The sequence below is a fragment of the Triticum urartu genome, chromosome 2A (assembly GCF_056163025.1).
Source record: "Triticum urartu cultivar PI428250 chromosome 2A, HENAU_Tu73, whole genome shotgun sequence".
In the NCBI taxonomy this organism is placed as follows: Eukaryota; Viridiplantae; Streptophyta; class Magnoliopsida; order Poales; family Poaceae; genus Triticum; species Triticum urartu.
The window spans coordinates 656691070-656700792 of NC_141874.1; the positions used below are offsets into that span (position 1 = coordinate 656691070).

Consider the following 9723-nt stretch of genomic DNA (forward strand, 5'->3'; position numbering starts at 1 on the left):
CCATGCAAGAGCACGTGGTCCCGCACCTGCTCGGAATCCGGGTCCGCAATAAGGCTCTTCAGCTTGCATCTTCGACACGGACATCTTATCTCCGTCTCGTTCTTTTGAAGCATCTCAGCCTTCGCGGACCTCAAAAACCTATTCACGATGCCTTCGGTCATCGTGCGGACCATGGTCGCCTGCGGGGTAGAGCAAAACGATATTTTAGAACCAAGAAAAAATTTGGCATGACTTTCCCTAAAAATAGGACCAAAAAGAATGCTTAATGCCAAAATTCTCGCCGAAACGGAAATGAATCAACATTCCGGCAAAATATTGGCAACTATCGCATTTCAAATACCGGTACACCTCCAAACACAAACACATATGCAACACCACAAACATATGCAACACCACGAACATACATAGATCTAGCTAGGCCATAAAAAGTGCATGTGCACATTGTTGTAGGGAGAACAACATAAATATAGCTTCCCCCCTTACTTACCTATCAAAACAAGGTAATTTAACCACTTAAATTGAATGAATCTATGGTGGAAATGAGGTGAAAAAGAGGAGGCACCCGAGACAAGGAGGAGGAGAGAATGAAGTGGGGAGAAAGTGAGTGTGGGTAGGAGAGGCTGTCCAAAATATCTGGTTGCTGCCCACTTACTAATGGCGCACCAACTCTAAATGCGCCATTAGTAATCCAGGTTACTAATGGCGCACCTTCTGGTGGTGCGCCATTAGTAGTTTTGCAAAAAAAAACATACTAATGGCGCACGGTGGAACAGTGCGCCATTAGTAGTTTTGCAAAAAAAGGAATAAAAATATAATAAAAAAACAACATTAGTGGCGCACTTTCCGACAGGTGCGCCATTACTAGTTACAACTAGTAATGGCGCACTGTGTCTGGATGCGCCATTAGTATGTTTGGACAGGCGCACTAGTTCAAAAAAAATTTGATACTAATGGCGCACCCTGGGCCAGGTGCGCCATTAGTAGTTTCAACTCTAATGGCGTATCAGAAGGTGGTGCGCCATTAGTATATACTAATGGCGCCCCGCTTGTCTGGTGCGCCATTAGTGTCAATCCCATCTATAGCCCTTTTTCTAGTAGTGAAGACACAAATCAACCAAAACCCTAATGTCACCTAGATACTCCAATGTCACCTCAAGTATCCGTGGGTATGATTATACGATATGCGTCACACAATCTCAGATCCATCTATTCAACCAACACAAAGGACCTCAAAGAGTGCCCCAAAGTTCTACCGGAGAATCACGACGAAAACATGTGCCAACCCCTATGCATAGGTTCCCAATGTCACGAAACCCGCAAGTTGATCACCAAGACATACATCAAGTGAATCACGTGATATCCCATTGTCACCACAGATATCCACGGCAAGACATGCATCAAGTGTTCTCAAATCTTTAAGGACTCAATTCGATAAGATAACTTCAAAGGGGAAACTCAATCCATTACAAGAGAGAAGAGGGGGAGGAGAAACATAAGATCCAACTATAATAGCAAAGCTCGCGATACATCAGGATCGTGCCAAATCAAGAACACGAGAGAGAGAGAGAGAGAGAGAGAGAGATCAAACACATAGCTACTGGTACATACCCTCAGCCCCGAGGGAGAACTACTCCCTCCTCGTCATGGAGAGCACCGGGATGATGAAGATGGCCACCGGTGAGGGTTCCCCCCTCCAACAGGGTGCCGGAACAGGGTCCCGATTGACTTTTGGTGGCTACGGAGGCTTCTGGCGGCGGAACTCCCGATCTAATCTTGCGTTCTGGAAGTTTTAGGGTATATGGAGTTATATAGGCAGAAGAAGCACGTCAGGGGAGCCATGGGGGCCCCACGAGGCAGGGGGCGCGCCCCCCACCCTCGTGGGCAGCTCCCGTATCTTCTGACGTGGGGTCCAAGTCCATTAGGTGTGTTTCCTTCCAAAAATAACTTCTCCAGTTGATTTCGTTCTGTTGCGACTCCGTCTGATATTCCTTTTCTTCAAAACACTGAAATAGGCATAAAACAACAAATCTGGGCTGGGCCTCCGATTAATAGGTTAGTCCCAAAAGTAATATAAAAGTGGATAATAAAGCCCAATATTGCCTAAAACAGTAGATAATATAGCATGGAGCAATCAAAAATTATAGATACGTTGGAGACGTATCACTCTGCCGGAGCCCTAGATTGGTTCCGCCAAGGTTCCTCCTCGTGGCGGCGGAGTCTCGTCCCGAAAGCTTGCTTATGATTTTTTCCTCGACGAAAGACTCCATATAGCAGAAGATGGGCATCGGAGGGGCACCAGGGGGCCCACGAGGCAGGGGGACGCACCCAGGGGGTAGGGCGCGCCCCCCACCCTCATGGCTGGTGGGTGGCCCTCCTCTGGTACTTCTTGCGCTCAGTATTTTTTATATATTCTGGAAATAACTTCCGTGGAGTTTCAGGACTTTTGGAGCTATGCAGAATAGGTCTCTAATATTTGCTCCTTTTCCAGCCCAGAATTCCAGCTGCCGGCATTCTCCCTCTTTATGTGAACCTTGTAAAATAAGAGAGAATAGGCATAAGTATTGTGACATAATGTGTAATAATAGCCCATAATGCAATAAATATTGATATAAAAGCATGATGCAAAATGGACGTATCAGCGGTAGGCTGTTATACCCTACCAACATTTTCCTTGCGGTAGCAAAAGGGTCAGATCTCAAAAAAAATTCAAACTAGGGTCAAATATCGAATAGGTTTCAGAAAAGGGTCAAAAGACGAAATTTAGCCTCGCTGAGTCCCAGCCATCCACTTCTGCCCATGCTTCCCCTAAAAAATTTGTCCCACGCTGGAGACGCACGCAACTAGCCAATGTTTTCTACCCACGACGAGGTGGCGCTCTGTCTCTGTGTGTGAAGAGCTGCCGATTGCAAGCCAGGCGAGGGAGAGCTTGACCAAGCCGCTGGCGCCAGACGGGATGGAGCCCCCATGGTTTCCGACGCTGCGGAGAACACCGACAAGTCACATAGTGTCGTGCATGCTGCCGCTGGTGGGGATGAGCGGCGGGATGTAGCACAGAAAGTGGGGATGACCAGCATGGTAGCCGCCACCACGGTCGTCAACACCGGGGAGGGGAGCACATCAATGCAACGATTGGCTGCAACAACCTCATTCCCTAAAGCTGGTCATAGTGGGGAATAAATTATAGTCCCTCCATCTGGAAATCCTTGTCCTCGGAATGGTTGTAAATGGATGTATCTATAACTAAAATAAGTCTAGATACAACCATTTTTAGGACAAGCATTTCCGGATGGAGGGGGTACTAGTGTCATGCATATGACATTAGTCTAAGTTACTACCTTCATAGTGCAAAGTAACATACTAGTAGTGTCATATGTGGCTTCATTTAATGGCTTGTAGACTCATCTTGTCTTGGGAAGCGCTATGGTACAGTTACATATTATGTTACCACTTCTCATTAACTACATGCCACTTAAGCAAAAATTTCTCGAAGTGCGCTGTGTTACTACCTAAGTTACTCCCACTATGACTAGCCTAAGCCTAAAGTGAAATCCTCACTTTTTTTGAACGAAAGGGGTTGCCCCCACCCCAATTTTATAAATTGAAGCGGAACGAAAGCCAGTTCACACAATACTTTTGCACTAAAGCGGGGATAAAAGCTACTCTAGCAGGGGACTACTTCACCCAGAGCATGAGAGCAGAAGTTCTCTCGGCACAACACTAGATAAAACCTCTAAGTTTATATTTACAAGACCCATGAGCGAAAGAAAGCAAACATAGCGAAGCCAAAGTAAGATCTTCGGTTGCGAGCATCAGCTTCAGCCTCTCCTTCTTCCGGCTCACGCGCCCCTCCATGTCCCACTCCCATGCGATTCTCATCAGTTCTCCACGTCGCTTGTCCAGCAGGAGAATGCATCGTTGAAGCAGGGTTGCTTGAGCATCGTCGCAGAGAACCTCCCACTAGTGCAAATAACAGCTTAGCTTTGCAAGAATGCAGTTCATGTTTTTCCATTTCTTCCCCTAAAAACAAAATTTGTTTCTTAGTCTCCACAAGCTCCACAAGGTAGCAGCAATTACCATATTCAGTACAGGTTTTTCTTATGTACATGCCAGAAGGCAAAAATATTTTCAAAGTTAGCTATTCTATCAATCTCAAAAAAGTCAGAAACAAAACCCCAAACATGTTGGGCAACCACACAGTCGAACAACAAGTGTTGAACCGTTTCAAATTCAGCACAGAAAAGACAGGAAGGATCTTCCACATCCCTCCTTTTAGCAAGGTTATCTCTAGTTAGGATTTTGTTGTGAGCACACAACCACAAAAACACATGAATTTTTTGAGGGCAAAGAATTTTCCAGAGATCATCTCTGATAGCAGAAGCTATCCCTCCAAAGTTAATGTGTTTATAGAAGGATTTTACTGAATATATACATTAGGTTCCAGAGACCAAATTGGCATATCAGGTTCAGTTGTCAGAGTGCACTGCTGAACAATATCCAGCAACTATTTCCATCTATCTAAACCACCTTGATCAATACATCTCCTAAAAGTTAGTTTAAGGTCGTATCCATCCCATACCTGAGCCACAGTGCACTCAGTTTGGTTACAAATGCAAAAAAGGTCACATAATTGTACCTTTAGGGAACACTCCCCTATCCAAGTATCATGCCAGAAATTTATTAGCTCACCATTGCCCAGTTTCCATCTGTAAAAAATTTGGCAGCAGCCAAAGCCCAGGTGATGCTCTTCCAGAAGGTAGAGCCCCCATCACCTTTTGCCCAGAGGAGATTAGGAGAGTTCACTCTATATTTATGAATAATGATCTTTTTCCAATCTGAGTCAGAATCATCAAAAAACCTTTTTCCCCATGAAGCCAATAAAGCCATATTAAACTCTTTGATGTTGGGTATCCCCAAGCCCCCATACTCTTTCTTCCTAGTAACAAGCCCCCAATTATCCAGATGATACTTGTGTTCCCCCCAACATTTCCCCAAAAGAAGTGAGCCATCTGAGAATTGATGGCATTGATTGCCCATTTAGGGAATTTAATAACAGACATAAGATAAGCAGGAATACTGATCAAACAAGCACATAGCAAAATAATCTCCCCCTATAGGTGAGATATCTCCCAAGCCAGCCAGATATACCTTTAATAATCCTATCAATAATGGGTTGGAGATCTTCCCTCTTTCGTTTGTCATAATGCAAAGGCACTCCTAAATATTTAATAGGGAAAGATCCTTTTTTACAATGGAAAATCTGAGCAATTTCATTAGCCACTGCACCTTCCACATTAATCGTCATCAAATCGCTTTTATGAAAGTTAATTTTCATCTCGGAGAGGGTTTCAAATCAAGATAAGAACCACTTAAAGTTTCTGGCTTTATGAACAGAATTTTCCAAGAAGAGGATAGTATCGTCTGCATATTGCAGACTTACTACCCCCCCCCCTTGGAATTACGTTGGGCAGAAGCCCAGAAATTAAGTCTTGGGTAGTAGCCTTTTTCAGCATTTTTGTAAAAACATCGACCACTAGGTTAAACAATAGGGGAGAATGTGGGTCCCCCTGTTTAAGCCCTTTCCCACCAATGAAGTAATTACCATTAGTATCATTGATTCTTACAGCAAATGTGTTGTTAATCAACGTACATTTAATCCAAGGTATCCATTTGGAGCAAAAAAAACCCTAGATTGCAGCATTTCAAATAGGAATTCCCAGTTGACTCGATCATAGGCTTTTTCATAGTCCAACTTGAGGACTAAACCTTGATATCCTGATTTCTTAACCTCATGAATCACTTCATGCGACATCACAACACTCTCCAAAATACACCTACCTTTGATAAAAGCAGTTTGGTTGGATGAGATTAATCTACGACCAACGAGGGAGACCCTGTTGGTCATAGCTTTAGAGAAAATTTTAACCCCACAATTACTCAAACTAATCGGTCTAAATTTCTTCATGTCCTTGGCATCAGGTTCTTTAGGAATACACACAATTAAAGCAAAGTCCAATCTCTGCATGTCTAGTTTACCTTCCTCAAAGTCTCTAACTAACGCCATAAAATCAGTTTTGATCACATCCCAAAAAGTTTGGTAAAACAAAAGGGACAGTCCGTCCGGACCAGGGGCCCCATGTGCGTAAGAACCAAATATCGCCTCTTTAATTTCTTCTCCAGAGAAGTTTCTCTGGAGAAGGTTATTTTCTTCATTGGTGACCAGGTCACCTTCCTCCCAGAAGGAAGGACCAAGATGTACATTAAATTTCTCTTCAGCACCAAACAGGTTTTATAAAAGGAAGTGGCCATGTCCAACATTTCTTTGGTAGTATACAGAGGACCATTCTCTCCATTGAGTTTAGAAAAGTGGTTTTTTCCTATGTCTATGGTTAGACATTGCCTGAAAATATGCATTGTTCTTATCCCCATCAACAATCCTACGATCTCTGGATCGCTGCCAAAAAGTAGTCTCTTCTTTACTCCAAATACCGACAAGTTCTTTCTTAATCTCCTCCATTCTGACTCTATCTACATCTTTAATTTGGTTTCTTTCGGAGAAGACATAAAGAATATCAAATTCGAGCAGAAGCTCTCTCTTTTTTCTCTTGATGCCAGCCTCAATATTAATACTCCAACCTTTAACCTTTTTCCTGAATAATCTACATTTATTCATCCAGATATCCATGGCTGTCTTGCCAGGGACTGGAGTACTCCAGATCTTATTCACTAAGTCTTTAAAATCTGGTTGGTCAAGCCACCATTTCTCAAAACGAATCATTTTCGTGGAGGTAACCCTCCGAGCACCCGTATCTATAAGCAACGGTGTGTGATCACTCCCAACACGTGGGAGTGTTGTCACCACAGAAAGAGGGATTTTATTATCCCAGGAACCAGAAGTAAAAATCCTATCTATCGTGGCAAAAATAGGATTGTTCTGGTTGTTGCTCCAGGTAAATTTCCTATTAGCACTCTTGATCTCCATAAGGGACCAATTATTAATCCAGTCATTAAAGAGATAAGAAAACTGGCTATTAATAATCCCATTGTTCTTATCCCCGATCGATCTAACCAAATTAAAGTCTCCTCCTAGCAAAACTGGGTAGGTGAGATTATCCATAGTATCATGTAGCCCAACAATAAATTTTAACTTGTTTTCATTATAAGTAGTACCATATATAGCCACTAAATGCCACAGAAAACCATCACTCTTATTTTTAACAGTAGTAACAATGCAAAAAAATTTATTAATGAATCCTATCACCTCAAACAAGTCATTTTTTAGACCCACAAGGACCCCACCAGCGGTCCTCACTTCAGGTAAGTAGTGCCAAGCAAAATCCTCTTTATCGGAAATATATTTGTGAACGTGACTATCGATATTTTCTTTATTGGTTTCAAAGAAACACACAAAATCCACATGATTATTATTAACAAAATCACATAGGCACTGGTTTTTCCCAGTTTAACTCATACCCTGAATGTTCCAAAAAGCTCCTATCATTTAATTTTAAAAGGGTGCGACAAGCCACAAGGCTTCTTCTTCGTATTCAGGACAGGGCTTTCCATCAATGGCCCAGTAGTGCCATCTGCACCATTAATGGGAAAGCCACTACCAAGATTCTGAGTATTAGAGCTATCCAAATTCTCTAAATCTAAACTGTCAGGGAGAACAATCTCCGGATTTTCATCAGCAAACTGAAGACATCGAGCTTTTTCATTATCAATCATATTCATGATAATATCTTTTTGTTCTTGCGCACTACTGCCAATGCATAAATCAACTCTGCTAGTATTTAAAGCAAGTTCATTAGGGTCCAGGATAGCAAACGATTTACCTTTGAAAGTGTTAGGAATCTCCAGATTCTTCCTCATCATATATGCGGCAACTTTATCCATAATCTTGATGTTTCCATGGTTTCTAGTTGTCGGTTTGCTTCCTAGCACCGGGCCCCAGATAGGAGAATTCTTGACACTTGGCTTATTTTTCTGCACTGATTCCACACTATCCAAGGTTTCCAGCAGCGATCTCTTAACAGATCCCATTGCCGTTGCTAAGTCTTCACGTAGGCATTGCATCTCATCTACCAGATCCTCCTCTTCATCATCAGTCTCCACCATTTCAAATCTGCTTAGCTATTCAGAACAGTAGTCCAGATGCACTGACAGGGGATCAGATCTTGCAGAGAGAGAGAGGGTTTTGTAGGAGTGACTTCATCTTTCTATGTATCATTGGTAGCCAATTTCTCAGGGGTTTTGATCCTAACTTCTTCCACAAATTCCTCATGTATGGTATCCATCATATTAGAGGGGTGAAACTCAACTGCAGAAGTAGACTTTTGTAGGCCTGACTGACTTGAACTTCCAGCAAAGGTATCTTTGGTGGGGAAGTTTGCCTTGCCCAGCTCATCAAGGTTCCTCCATATCATCTCCTTTAGAATTATCTTTATTTGACATATCCCCATTGTTATCCTCATTCTCCTTTTCCATGTTATCCAAATCTGGATCAGGATCATCACCATCAGATTCTTCTCCCATCTACTCAAACCCTTCCACAATGAAGAACATGATATACAACTTCGTTTTCATTTCAACTAATCTCTCAAATGGAATTTTCCTGGGGTATCTACAAGCAACCTTCACTCTGATGGTCTCATAGAAGCTCTTAAAGTTGCCATTCCAATCCACATCAACCAGAATTCCAAAGCATGTTGTGATTTGGGCAAAAACCTTCCAAGCACACCACTTAGGGGGAATCCCCTCAATTTGAACCCAGGCTTCAGTTAAACCTCCAAATTCATCTAGGACACCTACCCATTCGCAAATCTTAACAGACACCTCATCAATTGGCAGCTCAAATGCAGGAAACTCAATCAGGTCATCTACATTCTTCCATGAAGGGAATCTCAGTAAGAACTTCTTCTCTCCCAAATCCCTAATCTGCCAAGGCCACTCTTTGTTCTTGCAGAAAACCCCATTAAGTTGAATCAGCAACTCTGAGGTAGACACCTCGCCCTTAACCACTTTGAGCACGACACCATTTTTGTAGTTGAGCCAGCTTGATTCTAATGTTGTGGGCACATCGATGTGATAAAACCCCAACCCAGCCACTGCACTGCCAAAGTATGTCGCTGTAGGATGTGGTTTTGCCCAAGCAGCATAGTTGTTGACATTATGGCCCCCCGCACAGATGAAGCACTTCTTCGGCTCAATGCAATTTCCTACATAGTGATCTGGCCAACTACAGTTGAAACACGTCATCTCTTTGTACTTGGGATCTAGAGCTTGTACCACAGGAACAGGAGAGGGAGATGGAGCTGGTGCACCAGGACCAGCCGCTTGTTGCTGTGGGATCCCACGGCCAGCCTGCTTGGGAGGTTGCTGCACCGGCTTAGCAGCTCCAGCCACCGGGGCAACACCTCCCACAGTCGGGACCGCCGTCTTCCCATCTTGCGGAGCAGCTTTCTTCCCTAGCGGTGGTCGGCGCTGCCGCTGCCCACCCGGTCCATGATCCATCCCTCCTTTGACCACTTCTACTAACGATCTAGGAAAGCCTAGTCTCTCGGTGGAGATTTTGAAGATAGTAGGAGTGGGGTCAAATCTGCCCACCGATGAAACCAGAAAGCAATCTTGCGTTGTGAAATTTCTAGCGTTGAACAAATCCTTTCTAACCCAAAACAATTTGGGGATCACAAAACTAGGGTTTGGTGGTGCCTGCCTCTCACTATG

At 43.4% G+C, this 9723-nt stretch overlaps 1 pseudogene; it reads right to left on the reverse strand.

Annotated features, from left to right (window-relative positions):
* Positions 1-8216: 8216 nt before the first annotated feature.
* Positions 8217-9510, reverse strand: LOC147986480 (uncharacterized; annotated as a pseudogene).
* Positions 9511-9723: the final 213 nt, after the last annotated feature.